Genomic DNA, 15,780 nt, shown 5'->3' with positions numbered 1-15,780 from the left:
TATTTGTGGGACCATTTGGCCCTATCCAAAAAATGCTTAAGACATTTGATCCATGTTAAGAGGTCCTTGATATTTGGTCATATTTGGTTCTGTCCAAAATGTTCATGGAGACATTTGGTCCACGCCAAAAGGTCCTTGGTATTTGGTCTTGTCCAAAGCCATCTGGCATGGACCAAACATGCTTATGGACATTTTGGCTAGGATCAATTTCAAGGACCTTTTGTAGTGGACCAAATGTCTTATGGTAAACCTCCACTACTATTAGCTAAATGAGTTAACATATATCAAGTTCTTAGAACAGAGCCTGGAATATAGTAAGCACTGCATAATTGCTAGTTCTAGAGTTATTTTTAAGACTATGGGTGAAAAAAAAGAACAGATATTGAGGGATAACATCTGCCACTCATATGAAAATGATAATAGTTTTCAGTAAAATGAACAGCAAATCAGTTGTATGATGGAACTGTCAATATAGGTATAATGTATTGATTTTTGAAAGCATAGATAAACATTAGCCAGTTTTGGACTTTAGTGAATACATTTTTATGCAATTAAATATTAATGTGTGTGAGTGTGTATGTGTGTATATCTGTGTATTTCAGTATTTTTTAAATGAAAGACCATATATTTTTATTTCACTAGAATCATTCAGTGGCACACGGTTAGGAAAAAATGCTTTCCAAATTATTTAAAACCTCTTATAACCCAGGATCAAGAGACATTTTGAGGTAGATACATTTTTTGTTAACTTTGTCAACTTACTTATCTTTCCATTAAGTGCCTCCCCTTCAAAGAATTTCCGTGATCCACCTACTCCGAAATCTTGCTTTTAGCTTTCCAAAACAATAGCTGGCAAATTAGTAGAGTGGTTTTAAGACTGTGCTTTGGGTAATCCTTGGGTTCCATAAAAATAACTGGAGGTTTGTGATCACAGATAAAGAAATGGGATTGGCTCAGACTTCCAGCCTAGGTGGTGATGTGTACTTGGGTTGGTGGGCTTTTCCTGGCCCACTGATGCCTGGTCTAGAAGGCCTCACAAGTTGGAGTTTAGCTTACTCAACATATTTTACCCAATTTTACACCATTATCAACAGTATGCTCTTAACTCCTTCATACTGATCTCAAGCCCAGGCAGATTAGACTCATTGAAAAACAGGAGAAGGAGTAGCTAGAATTTCTGTAATTGGCTATAGGAAGGGAGACAAACATCTGTGAATGTTGATGTGTGTGTGTCCAAAACAATTGGAACGGACCTAGGACGGGGTAAGTGTCAAAGGAGATTATACTGAACTTTGCTCATGGTGTCCAATAACATATGCTGAATGAATGAGCATACGTATTCTGATAGTGTCTTTCAGTCCTGCCAAACAGAAAGGAGTGAGTTGGATGTGAATGCAATGGAGACAGAGATCAAGGCTTCATCATGTCTTATTCATCTTGGTATCACCAGTTTGTTCAATAGTACCTGACACATACTTGGTATTCAATAAATATTTCATAGATGACTGGCTAAATGAATAAATAAAGAGTAGTGGAAATTTCCTGACAGGTGGCATTCATTTGAGAAAAATATATAGGGGCAGGTAACACTGCACTGTGGCTGCCACCACACTGCATGAAGTGGGAGGATGGTGGACACCAAAGAATTCCTGTTTGCCTTTGAGGAGTTGGAATCTCTTTAGGAAGTTAGTATAAATACACTGAACACTTGAATAATAAGAGGTGACAAGTTTAAATTTGAGGGCTACTAGTATGCATGCTTAAGGAGCATTAAGAAAATAGTTCTTTACAGACTTGCAGTTGCCAAGGGGGAAGGGAGTGAGGGAGGGATGGATTGGGAGTTTGAGATTAGCAGATGCAAACAATTATATATAGGATGGGTAAACAATAAGGTCCTACTGTATAACACAGGGAACTGAATTCGATATCCTGTAATAAGCCATAATGGAAAAGAATATGAAAAGGAATGTATATATACGTATAACTGAATCACTTTGTTGTACAGTGGAAATTAACACAACATTGTAAATCAACTATACTTCAATGAAATACATTTTAAAACAGAAAATAGTTCTTTAAAAGGTGAACTATCTTAAATTCACTTAGACGAGACTGAGATAATCCATATTTCTTATCTGTTATTGAGCAAATCCCAAATGTTTTCTTTTCAGAAATCATTTATTAAAATTTACACATGCATAGAGTTGTAATTCTTGCCAGACAAGAGTTCAATCTATGAATCCATCCATCAGTCAGTAAACTAACAAATAACGACGGTAGAAAGTCTGTTTTTTACCTCTCCTTCTGTGTATTTTTTTGTACCAATTTTTTTTATTGGAGTATAGTTATTTACAATGCTGTCTTAGTTTCAGGTGTACAGCAAAGTGAATCAGTCATACATATGCTTATATCCACTTTTTTTTTTAGACTCTTTTCCCATATAGGCCATTACAGAGTAATGAGCAGAGTTCCCTGTGCTATACAGCAGGTTCTTATTAGTTATCTATTTTATAAATAGTAGTGTGTATATGTCAATCCCAATATCCCAATTTATCCCTACCCCCCTTTATCCCCTGGTAACTATAAGTTTGTTTTCTACATCTGCTACTCTGCTTCTGTTTTGTCAATAAGTTCATTTGTACCTTTTTTTTTTTTTTTAGATTCCACATATAAGTGATATCATATGATATTTGTCTTTCTGTGTCTGACTTACAACCAGGAAATCCATCAGTGGGTGCTGGAACCTGCCCTGCTGTCCCGGGGGCACGTGGATAAGTCCTCCCGCTAGGAAGTCCTTCTGTGTATTTTTGAAAATATCCAGCAAGTCTCTAGATAATGTTCCAACTCTCCACAAATGAAGAGAGCTCTTGTTTAGGGGGAGAGCTTGTCAGATTGCGCCACTGCAGTTGGCATCGGGTGCTGGCCTCAGGAATGATGACCCGACCCCTCTGATGATATGGGGGACTCTTGGGTCATACGTATTCTGATAGTGTTTTTCGGTCCTGCCAAACAGATAGGAGTGAGTTGGATGTGAACACCTTGGAGACAAAGATCAGTTAGGTTGGTCTTTTGCGGGGATTCTCAACGGTTGTTTCGTGACAGTGCGGTGGGAAGTGTGTGCAATGGTAGAGGCTTTTTGACTCTTTAGGGAAGAAATATTTTCTTTCAATTTCATATCAAGTATGAATTGTGAGGCAAAGGAAGCCAAAAATGGTTACTCTCGAGGAATGATTTAACTAATGGTGAAATATGTAATTGGTCATTTTCATTCTGACTCCTTAATTAGGGTGATACCAAGAGAAAAATCTATCAATATATCTATGGTTTAAAAATGTTTTTTATCTGTATCATATTTTATAATGGACTTAATTATGCTCGTAGCAAAAACTTGTAAATTGTAGAAAAGTATAAGAAAGAAAATAAAAATCTCTAAGTCTAACTCTCAGGAAACTCTTTCGAGGATATTTCATGAGCGTCTGCACGCTGTAGGACCCAACACACTTTAACTTTAGAAATATAACTTTAGGATAAATATTTCAAAGCAAACTATTGCTAGAAATGGTATAGCTTGTTTCTTTAAAAAAGTTAATTAGATTTATTGTTTTCACCCGTTAGTGATTTGACTGCCCGATTTTGAATTTCCATCATATGGAAAGTTTTATGCTAGTTACATAAAAGCGCCACAGCTTTTCCATTCTCAACATTGTCCCACGGTAACTATATGACACTCCTGAATAATAAAATTTTAAGTTAGAAGCATTTAGTCACCCCACAGAATCCCGCTGGCGATATCTGCAAAATGATAAACAAATGTTTTGGTAGGAAAGAATCACATGTATGAGATAGATAGTAGAATCTTAGAGTACAAAGCATTTTCCAGTGACCTCATATCTTGTGAAAATAGCTCTGGGAAGTATGGTGTATGTTGCCCTATATTGGCCCATAAATTGTCTCACTGTGATATGGATGAAGAAATTGATGGGGGAAGATCAAGGCGTTATAATTTTCCCCAGGGCCAGTAGCTGACTGATGTGGATGGCCCTATATGTGTGTGAGGGTGTTGGCCCTAGTCTTCAGGGCACCCAAGGAGGTTTTGTGGGAAATCCTTGAGGCAAAGCTTGGGCTTATTCCTGGATTACTTACTAGCTTGATGATTTAGTTTAACCCAAAGTGTCTCAATCTAAACTGCAAAGTGGAATCAACTGGAGAGCTTTTAAAAAATACTGTTACCTAGGTTCCACTCCCAGAGCCTTTGATATAATTCTGAGTTGAGACTCAGATATCGGTATTTTAAAAGCTCCCCAGTGATTCCAACGTGCGGCCAAGGCAGGGATTCCCTGGAAACTCTGAACTTATTCCCTCATCAGCTACCACTACATCGAACAACTTCTCAATAACTTTTAGATATTGTTACCATTAAAAAATAATGGGCTTCCCTGGTGGCGCAGTGGTTGAGAACCTGCCTGCCAATGCAGGGGACACGGGTTCGAGCCCTGGTCTGGGAAGATCCCACATGCCGTGGAGCAACTGGGCCCGTGAGCCACAACTACTGAGCCTGCGCATCTGGAGCCTGTGCTCCGCAACAAGAGGCCGTGACAGTGAGAGGCCTGCGCACCGCAATGAAGAGTGGCCCCCGCTTGCCACAACTAGAGAAAGCCCTCGCACAGAAATGAAGACCAACACAGCCAAAAAAAAAAAATAATAATAATGATGGCTTAGAATCTAGCCCAAAGCATATACTAAGGTAGGAGGAGGTATCCCCAAAGTGTTTTAAGACCCTGTACCCTACCTACACCTATACAAGAATGAGATGCTATTACTTTTGAAAGAGAAGAAGCATCCAGTGGGATTTCTGACTATACACACTTACTCCTGCTACCTGTATCTGCTTTCTGTAGTTCTACTCTATGCATCATTTTCCTGATCATCTTAAAACGCAGTTGCATTTCCAGGTCTCAAAAGTCTATTCCTTATTTATTGCGTTACTAACGGAAGACAAGGAGAATATATATTTAGTTTTCAAAATATTTTATATTTGGTGAGAACATACTAAGCTCATTTTGGCAGAAGCCATTTATCTAATTCCAGTTCCAGCTGATGATGGTTTAAATAAAGGCTCAAATTCCTTAAATTCTTTGTAAGTAACCTGCCACTAATCGACCATGAGATATTTGATTAAGAGATGAAAACTCACCAACTTCACTAAGTATCAGGGATGCAGCTGCTGAAACATTTAATGCAAGCCTGAGGTCTGCAGCTATCCCTTTATTATGTATGGCCTCTCAATATTTCAACCCTCCTGCCGTTGTGCTTATTTAAAAAAAAACATTCTGAAATCATTCAAGTGCAATGACTTTCTACACATATATATTATAATGATAAAAGACATATTGCAGGATCTTTTTCCATATGGTGCTAACAATTTGGATTTTAGTAGCAGTTTTTATAACTTGCAGCTTACCACTATAATGTCAGAACCCGTGAGAATAAAATAACTTCTATTTTAAGTTTTAGATTCATTTGCTCTGATCTCTCAACCAGAAAAAAGGACTCTAAAGGCCTCTTTATTCTGAATGAATTTAACTTTCAGTTCACTACTACCCTCTCAGCCTATTAAGGCTAAGAATGTTCTAGTATCTCTTCTCTTTGTTCACTTCCTGACATTTATTGAACCTGTGCCATGAGGGGCAGGCTGTCACCACAGTTAACAAACTGACCTTTATGGCAACGGACACCAGTGTAAGGGAAACCATATTTTTGAAAAACATCACAGTACTAGAAGTCTGTGTGCTGAAGCCAAGCAAAGACTCTCCTAACTTTTAAACCAAGTCAAGAAATATGAGAAAAAGCAGAGTAGATTAACTTGTTCTGAGAAAATTTTAAAAAATGACTTGGAGCTGGCTCTTAAATTAGAGACACATTTCATAATCATTGGGTGGTTTTGAAACGCCTGAAAACTCACTAGGGAAGCTTAACTTTTAAACATTTCACACGGCAATGCTTATTTCATAGATGGCAGCGTTTTTCTCGGACATCCCTTTTGATATAATATTGGTATATATGCCTCATTTTAACAGACAGCTAATTGTTCCAGGAAAGATGGTTCAGAAGGATACTTTGATGACTGCTGGTCTGAGTAAAGAGATTGGTTGTCTAAATATTAACTTTTTTTTAAATGATTTTTTTCCCAACTAAATTGAGATGTACTTGATGTACATCACTATATAAGTTTAAAGTATGCAGCAGAATGGTATGACTTATATATATTGTGAAATGATTACTGTGATAATTTTAATTGTCATCCATCATCTAATATAGATAGAACTAAAAGAAAATGCAAAAAAATTTTTTTTTCCTGTGATGAAAACTCTTCAGATCTAGTCTCTTAACATCTTTCATACATATCATATGGCAGTGTTAGCTACAGTCATCATGTTGTACATTAAAATTATTAAATTTCTACAGCAATTTGTTATTTCAATTCAGTAGAAGGAGGGGAAATGTGGCTCTAAAATGTTCATTAAAGCATCACATTGACTTCAGATAGTGACATTTAGAAGAATTCAGGGACCAAATAGTAAGGTTCTTGGAAATCTTTCTTCTCTGATTTGTTTGTGTGCGTGGACTCCAGATATGGTGGATTGGAATCTAGATGTAATTTGGTGAGAAGACATTCGATCAGGGCTTGCCTGAATCTGGGAGATCCAGTTCAGCTCTCATGTCCTGACAAATCTCTCATCCTGGAGATCTGGATAGGCTGGTGGCCTGTGAGAATCAGTGGATCTTGAAGCATTGCCCTCTTTGTACTGCAGGCACATAAATCCTTCTGTCTTTAATTGTGGGTAATTTGCTCAAAGTGGAATCCTCTATGGTAATTTAGATTTTTATGGTATGAATTTCTAAACCCAGGATTTGATCAGAGCTGTGCTAGGAAATAAGACACACTGTGAGGTGCTAGGATGTGCCACATTTTATTCAAAAGACAGCTACCTATGGATTGAGGGTTAAAGATTTTTTCCAGGTAATAAGATGTTTTATTCTGTCAGTTTTATTCATGGCATGTATGTGACAAATTCCCAACAATCTGCAATCGATTTTCCAGAGTTCAGAAAAACATCAGTTGCCATGAATTAGTCACAGTCTCAACATAACTATGAACTTTGTGGGTATGGTTGATTTTTCACGTCATGTAATTGAACAGGGACAGGCACACTGGTGTCTCCATTCCTTTCTGATAAAGGCATGAAGTTCTCTGTCTTTCTTTCTTCCTGGTAATTACTGACCAATTCTTTAAGAGAATTAGAATACTCGCAACATTCACCCTGTCTCAAATTGTAGCGTCAGGTTTTCCTTTAACTTTGGAATTAATTCTTCAGAGATGTTTCTGTGCACATCTCTTTAGAGGGCTTTTCTTACTCATGCTACCTGGCACAAGGTAGAAGAGAGAAAAAGTCACGTTCCGTGTTTTCCTTTCAGTGCGAATGTTTTTTTCCAATAAGAAGTAAGTAGTTTCTGCCTCTCTACATCTGACTGCCATTTAATTTTTTTTTTTTTTTTAGGAAATCTCATTCCTGCCTACATAAAATTGTCTTATCAATAAATTCTAACTCTGTTATTCAAAACAGAGTGTATGAAATGTGGCTAGTCTGAACTGACATGCTCTGTGAGTGTAAAATATGCTTTTGAAGACTTAGTGTGAACAAAACGATGTAAAACATCTCAATAACTTTTAATACTAATAACATGTTGAAATAATATTTTGGATATATTTGGTTAAAGTATATTATGAATGTTAAATTTATGTTACAATTTTTAAAATGTGGATACTAGAAAATTTTAAGTTGCATTTCTGTCTTGCATTATATTTCTGTTGGACAGTGCTGTTCTAGCATAGAAATTGTTTTTTCCTTCAAGATCCAGAAAACTATAGATACTCAAAAGATATTTGTTAGTTAAACCAAACTTGCCTAGAATTTCAAATTTTTCTTAATTATAATAATAGACAATAAAAACAAATTTGACAAAATGGAAATTTTAAAGGCAGGATGCAGGTTGTTAATAACATAATTAGAGATTAAAATATCTTACTTGTTTATTCATACAGCTAATATTTATTGAGTACCTCCTATGTGCCAGACATTGGGCATACTGAGTATATACAGTAGTGAAGAAGACCTTGGTCTTTGTCTTCAAGGAGTTTTCTGTTGACCATGGTGTTATAAATGCTTCTAAAAGGGTAATTACAAGGTGGTGGAGGAGATAATAGTAAGAATATTAAGCCCAGAGTGGTGGTAGGAATGGTTTGGAGTAGGCAGTCCTCAGAGGCTCCATGGTGGAAGTCACACCATTTTAGGAGGCAAGTTTCTCACTCCTGTTTTAAATTAACCCAATATTTTACATAAAAACAGAAAGGACTAGAATATCCTCACTCAGAAACTCCTGAAAGATTACAAATGATAAAGTAAGTAGAATTTATTTACCATCTGACAAGTCCTGTAGTTTAAAGCACGGCAGATTGGTTCACAAGAATAAAAGCAGCTGAATAAATATTCCCTCTGAAATTCTCTTTTTTTTTTTTCTGGTTTAATTAATAATTAAAACACTGCCAAATACAGAACTTATGTGGCACTCCTTCTTGACAGGGTGATTGAAAATGATTCATTAATCATTGCCTGTTATTGTGAAGATGGTGTGTTGGATGAAATATGGGCTTTGCAATCACATAGACAGGAGGAGTTTGAGTTCTTGGGACTTTGGGCAAGTTAGTGAACGCTGAATCTTAGCTTCCTCCTTTGTAAATATAGTACCCAAATGCATGTATGAGGATAAGTGATTAATATATGTAAAATGCTTAACGTTATGCTGGTATACAGTAAGTAGCAAATTAATCATTAACATTATAACTTGGGAAAACAATAGAATTATTTGAAAGAAAATGTTAAGTGTATGGAAAGTATAAATTTGGTCATGAAAGGGGGGAAAAAGTTAAAAAAAAAAAAAGAATGTATAGATGATTCTTGAGTTGGCAGTCTAGAAGTGAAGATACTTTGATTAGGTTTTCCTAAAAGTAGCGTTTCTTTTCCTTTTTTAAAAAAAGATTTAATTTTATTTATTTTTGGCTGCTTTGGGTCTTTGTTGCTAGGCGCGGGCTTTCTCTAGTTGTGGCGAGCGGGGGCTACTCTTCGTTGCAGTGCACGGGCTTCTCATTGCGGTGGCTTCTCTTGTTGCAGAGCACGGGCTCTAGGTGTGCGGGCCTCAGCAGTTGTGGCACACGGGCTCAGCAGTTGTGGCATGCGGGCTTTATTTAATTTTCTCTTGTTTTTCTAGCTTCATGAGCAGGAAATTTTGATTATTGATCATAAACCTTTACTTTTATTTAATATAAACATTTATATATTGAATATTTCCCACTATACACTGTTTTGGCTGTATCCCACAAATTTTAATGTTGTATTTTCATTATTATTCAATTTAAAATATTTTATTTCCATTGTGATTTCCTAAGTGACATATAAGTTATTTAGATGTGTTGCTTTATTTCCAATATTGAGAATTTAAAAAAACAAATTATTTTTGTTATTGATTTCTAGCTTAATTCCATTGTGGTCATAAATATTCTCTATAATTCCAGTTTTTAAAAATTTATTGAGTTTATATATAAAAACTAATTTATATTAGTTTTATGACTAATATGTGGTATATTTTAGTGAAATGTTCCCATGTCTACTTTGAAAATACGGGTTTTCTTTAGTTGTTGGGTGATGTGTAGTACAAATGTTGATTAGTTTAATTGGTTAATAGTGTTATCCAATATTCTATGTTCTTACTGATTAATTTGTCTATTTTTCCATCAATTACTGAGACAGGTATGTTAAAATCTCCATGATTGTAATACTTCTGCTGCTTCATTTAGTTCATCAATTTTTGCCTTATACAATTTGAAGTTATTTTATGAGGTGCACACCAATTTATGATTGTTTTTTCTTTCTGATAAATTGAATACTTTGTTATTCTAAATATCCGAATTTATCTCTGATAGTATGTCTTTCTTACAATTGACTTTGTCTCATGTTAATAAAGTGTATAATAAAATAAACATTGGCTTTCTTATGTTAGTTTTGGTAGATTATATTCTTTTCCATCCTTTTAGTTTCAGTCTTTCTCAGTCCTTTTATTTATTTATTTATTTTGCATTGTTTTATTTTAAACAAATTAATTGTTCATGATAGATATTACTTCACTGTTACAGTCAAATTCTGATTTCAAAGATGGAGGAAGTATATAATTCAATATCCTCAGTGAAGATAATTTTTTCTTGAATATATTCCATGTTACAGAGACAACTACTGCACATTCCGTTTACTTATAGTATAAGCCACTCAACTTTCTTTCAGAGCCTAAAGGTTCTAGTTTTAAGTCTGCTTTCAGCAAGCTCCATTTTTGTGAATTCTACATCCCACCACAAGTATAAAACCACACCCTCCGCAGACAAAGATAGGTGAACACTTTGATAATTCGCATTTTCACAAACACATAAAAATACAGTACTTTCCTGTTTAAAGTGCAATCTAACTCTAGAACAATAAGGTATTGTTAAAATAAATAGTAAGACATTTATGAACTTAAGAAATAAAGTATAAATCAATTTGCATATCATAATGCCAAACAATACATATCTGGTTTTTTTTTTCTTAACTTTTAAAAAATTTGAATATTTTATTTTCCCCCAGCTTTATCGTGATATAATTGACATAGAACATTGTGTATGTTTAAGGTGTACAACATGATTTGATACATTTTTTTTTGTCATAAGTTGTGGATTTAATTGCATTAATTTAAATGTTACCTTTTGTTGTAAATTCACCACATATTCCATTAAGAATAGAGACCATATTATCTAGTTCAACAATGCTATATATAAAATAGATACCCAACAAGGACCGACTGTATAGCACAGGGAACTATACTCAGTATTTTGTGGGGTTTTTTTTTTTTTAACCTCTTCTTGATTTTGTGGACTTAACGGAGGTGTTGAATTTATCTTGACGTTGACTTTATCCAATTATTTTTTTTTTGAATTTTATTTTATTTATTTTTTTATACAGCAGGTCCTTATTGGTCATCCATTTTATACACATCAGTGTATACATGTCAATCCCAATCTCCCAATTCATCACACCCCCCCCCCCACCCTGGCCGCTTTCCTCCCTTGGTGTCCATACGTTTGTTCTCTACATCTGTGTCTCTATTTCTGCCCTGCAAACCGGTTCATCTGTACCATTTTTCTAGGTTCCACATATATGCGTTAATATACGATATTTGTTTTTTTCTTTCTGACTTACTTCACTCTGTATGACAGTCTCTAGATCCATCCACGTCTCTACAAATGACCCAATTTCGTTCCTTTCTATGGCTGAGTAATATTCCATTGTATATATGTACCACATCTTCTTTATCCATTCATCTGTCAACGGGAATTTAGGTTGCTTCCATGACCTGGCTATTGTAAATAGTGCTGCAATGGACATTGGGGTGCATGTGTCTTTTTGAATTATGGTTTTCTCTGGGTATATGCCCGGTAGTGGGATTGCTGGATCATGTGGTAATTCTATTTTTAGTTTTTTAAGGAACCTCCATACTGTTCTCCATAGTGACTGTATCAATTTACATTCCCACCAACAGTGCAAGAAAGTTCCCTTTTCTCCACACCCTCTCCAGCATTTGTTGTTTGTAGATTTTCTGATGATGTCCATTCTAACTGGTGTGAGGTGATACCTCATTGTAGTTTTGATTTGCATTTCTCTAATAATTAGTGCTGTTGAGCAGATTTTCATGTGCTTCTTGGCCATCTGTATGTCTTCTTTGGAGAAATGTCTATTTAGGTCTTCTGCCCATTTTTGGATTGGGTTGTTTGTTTTGTTAATATTGAGCTGCATGAGCTGTTTATATATTTTGGAGATTAATCCTTTGTCCGTTGATTCGTTTGCAAATATTTTCTCCCATTCTGAGGGTTGTCTTTTCGTCTTGTTTATGGTTTCCTTTGCTGTGCAAAAGCTTTGAAGTTTCATTAGGTCCCATTTGTTTATTTATTTATTTTTTATTTCCATTACTCTAGGAGGTGGATGAAAAAAGATCTTGCTGTGATTGATGTCAAAGAGTGTTCTTCCTATGTTTTCCTCTAAGAGTTTTATAGTGTCCGGTCTTACATTTAGGTCTCTAATCCAATTTGAGTTTTTTTGTGTGTATGGTGTTAGGGAGTGTTCTAATTTCATTCTTTTACATGCAGCTGTCCAGTTTTCCCAGCACCACTTATTGAAGAGACTCTCCTTTCTCCATTGTATATCCTTGCCTCCTTTGTCCTAGATTAGTTGACCATAGGTGCGTGGATTTATCTCTGGGCTTTCTATCTTGTTCCATTGATCTATGTTTCTGTTTTTGTGCCAGTACCATATTGTCTGGATTACTGTAGCTTTGTAGTATAGTCTGAAGTCAGGGAGTCTGATTCCTCCAGCTCCGTTTTTTTCCCTCAAGACTGCTTTGGTTATTCGGGGTCTTTTGTGTCTCCATACAAATTTTAAGATATTTTGTTCTAGTTCTGTAAAAAACGTCATTGGTAATTTGATAGGAATTGCATTGAATCTGTAGATTGCTTTGGGTAATATAGTCATTTTCACAATATTGATTCTTCCAATCCAAGAACATGGTATATCTCTCCATCTGTTGGTATCATCTTTAATTTCTTTCATCAGTGTCTTAAGTTTTCTGCATAGAGGTCTTTTGTCTCTCTAAGTAAGTTTATTCCTAGGTATTTTATTCTTCTTGTTGCAATGGTAAATGGAAGTGTTTCCTTAATTTCTCTTTCAGATTTTTCATCATTAGTGTATAGGCATGCAAGAGATTTCTGTGCATTAATTTTGTGTCCTGCAACTTTACCAAATTCATTGATTAGCTCTAGTAGTTTTCTGGTGGCATCTTTAGGATTCTCAATGTATAGTATCATGTCATCTGCAAACAGTGACAGTTTTACTTCTTTTCCAATTTGTATTGCTTTTATTTCTTTTTCTTCTCTGATTGCCGTGGCTAGGACTTCCAAAACTATGTTGCATAATAGTGGTGAGAGTGGACATCCTTGTCTTGTTCCTGATCTTAGAGGAAATGCTTTCAGTTTTTCACCATTGAGAATGATGTTTCCTGTGGGTTTGTCGTATATGGCCTTTATTATGTTGAGGTAGGTTCCCTCTATGCCCACTTTCTGGAGAGTTTTTATCATAAATGGGTGTTGAATTTTGTCAAAAGCTTTTTCTGCATCTATTGAGATGATCATATGGTTTTTATTCTTCAATTTGTTAATATGGTGTATCACATTGATTGATTTGCGTATATTGAAGAATCCTTGCATCCCTGGGATACATCCCACTTGATCATGGTGTATAATCCTTTTAATGTGTTGTTGGATTCTGTTTGCTAGTATTTTGTTGAGGATTTTTGCATCTATATTCATCAGTGATATTGGTCTGTAATGTTCTTTTTTTGTAGTATCTTTGTCTGGTTTTGGTATCAGGGTGATGGTGGCCTCATAGAATGAGTTTGGGAGTGTTCCTTCCTCTGCAATTTTTTGGAAGAGTTTGAGAAGGATGGGTGTTAGCTCTTCTCTAAATGTTTGATAGAATTCACCTGTGAAGCCATCTGGTCCTGGACTTTCGTTTCTTGGAAGATTTTTAATCACAGTTTTGAGTTCATTACTTGTGATTGGTCTGTTCATATTTTCTATTTCTTCCTGGTTCAGTCTTGGAAGGTTACACCTTTCTAAGAATTTGTCCATTTCTTCCACCTTGTCCATTTTATTGGCGTAGAGTTGCTTGTAGTAGTCTCTTAGGATGCTTTGTATTTCTGCAGTGTCTGTTGTAACTTCTCCTTTTTCATTTCTAATTTTATTGATTTGAGTCCTCTCCCTCTTTTTCTTGATGAGTCTGGCTAATGGTTTATAAATTTTGTTTATCTTCTCAAAGAACCAGCTTTTAGTTTTATTGATCTTTGCTATTGTTTTCTTTGTTTCTATTTCATTTATTTCTGCTCTGATCATGATGATTTCTTTCCTTCTGCTAACTTTGGGTTTTGTTTGTTCTTCTTTCTCTAGTTCCTTTAGGTGTAATGTTAGATTGTTTATTTGAGATTTTTCTTGTTTCTTGAGGTAGGCTTGTATAGCTATAAACCTCCCTCTTAGAACTGCTTTTGCTGCATCCCATAGGTTTTGGATCATCGTGTTTTCATTGTCATTTGTCTCTAGGTATTTTTTGAGTTCCTCTTTGATTTCTTCAGTGATCTCTTGGTTATTTAGTAACGTACTGTTTAGCCTCCACGTGTTTGTGTTTTTTACGTTTTTTTCGCTGTAATTCATTTCTAATCTCATAGCGTTGTGGTTAGAAAAGATGCTTGATATAATTTCAATTTTCTTAAATTTACTGAGGCTTGATTTGTGACCCAAGATGTGATCTATCCTGGAGAGTGTTCCATGCGCACTTGAGAAGAAAGTGTAATCTAGTGTTTTTGGATGGAATGTCCTATAAATATCAATTAAATCTATCTAGTCTATTGTGTCATTTAAAGCTTCTGTTTCCTTATTTATATTCATTTTGGATGATCTGTCCATTGGTGTAAGTGAGGTGTTAAAGTCCCCCACTATTCCTGTGTTACTGTCGATTTCCTCTTTTATAGCTGTTAGCTATAAAATGTATTGAGGCATATAAATGTATTAGCCTTATGTATTGAGGTGCTCCTATGTTGGTTGCATATATATTTATAATTGTTATATCTTCTTCTTGGATTGATCCCTTGATCATTATGTAGTGTCCTTCCTTGTCTCTTGTAACATTCTTTATTTTAAAGTCTATTTTGTCTGATATGAGATTTGCTACTCCAGCTTTCTTTTGATTTCCATTTGCATGGAATATCATTTTCCATCCCCTCACTTTCAGTCTGTATGTGTCCCTAGGTCTGAAGTGGGTCTCTTGTAGACAGCATATAGATGGGTCTTGTTTTTGTATCCATTCAGTGAGCTTGTGTCTTTTGGTTGGAGCATTTAGTCCATTCACGTTAAGGTAATTATTGATATATATGTGCCTATTACCATTTTATTAATTGTTTTGGGTTTGTTTTTGTAGGTCCTTTTCTTCTCTTGTGTTTCCCACTTAGAGAAGTTCCTTTAACATTTGTTGTAGAGCTGGTTTGGTGGTGCTGAATTCTCTTAGCTTTTGCTTGTCCGTAAAGCTTTTGATTTCTCCATTGAATCTGAATGAGATCCTTGACAGGTAGAGTAATCTTGGTTGTAGGTTCTTCCCTTTCATCACTTTAAGTATATCATGCCACTCCCTTCTGGCTTGTAGAGTTTCTGCTGAGAAATCAGCTGTTAACCTTATGGGAGTTCCCTTGTATATTATTTGTCATTTTTCCCTTGCTGCTTTCAATAATTTTTCTTTGTCTTTAATTTTTGCCAGTTTGATAACTATGTGTCTTGCTGTGTTTCTCCTTGGATTTATCCTGTATGGGACTCTCTGCGCTTCCTGGACTTGGGTGGCTATTTCCTTTCCCATGTTAGGGAATTTTTTGACTATAATCGCTTCACATATTTTCTCGGGTCCTTTCTCACTCTCTTCTCCTTCTGGGACCCCTATAATGCAAATGTAGTTGTGTTTAATGTTGTCCCAGAGGTCTCTTAGGCTGTCTTCATTTCTTTTCATTCTTTTTTCTTTATTCTGTTCCGTGGCAGTGAATTCCACCATT

Source organism: Eubalaena glacialis, chromosome 17 (genome assembly GCF_028564815.1).
Source record: "Eubalaena glacialis isolate mEubGla1 chromosome 17, mEubGla1.1.hap2.+ XY, whole genome shotgun sequence".
NCBI classification, from domain to species: Eukaryota; Metazoa; Chordata; class Mammalia; order Artiodactyla; family Balaenidae; genus Eubalaena; species Eubalaena glacialis.
Note: the sequence above shows the minus strand (reverse complement) of the source record.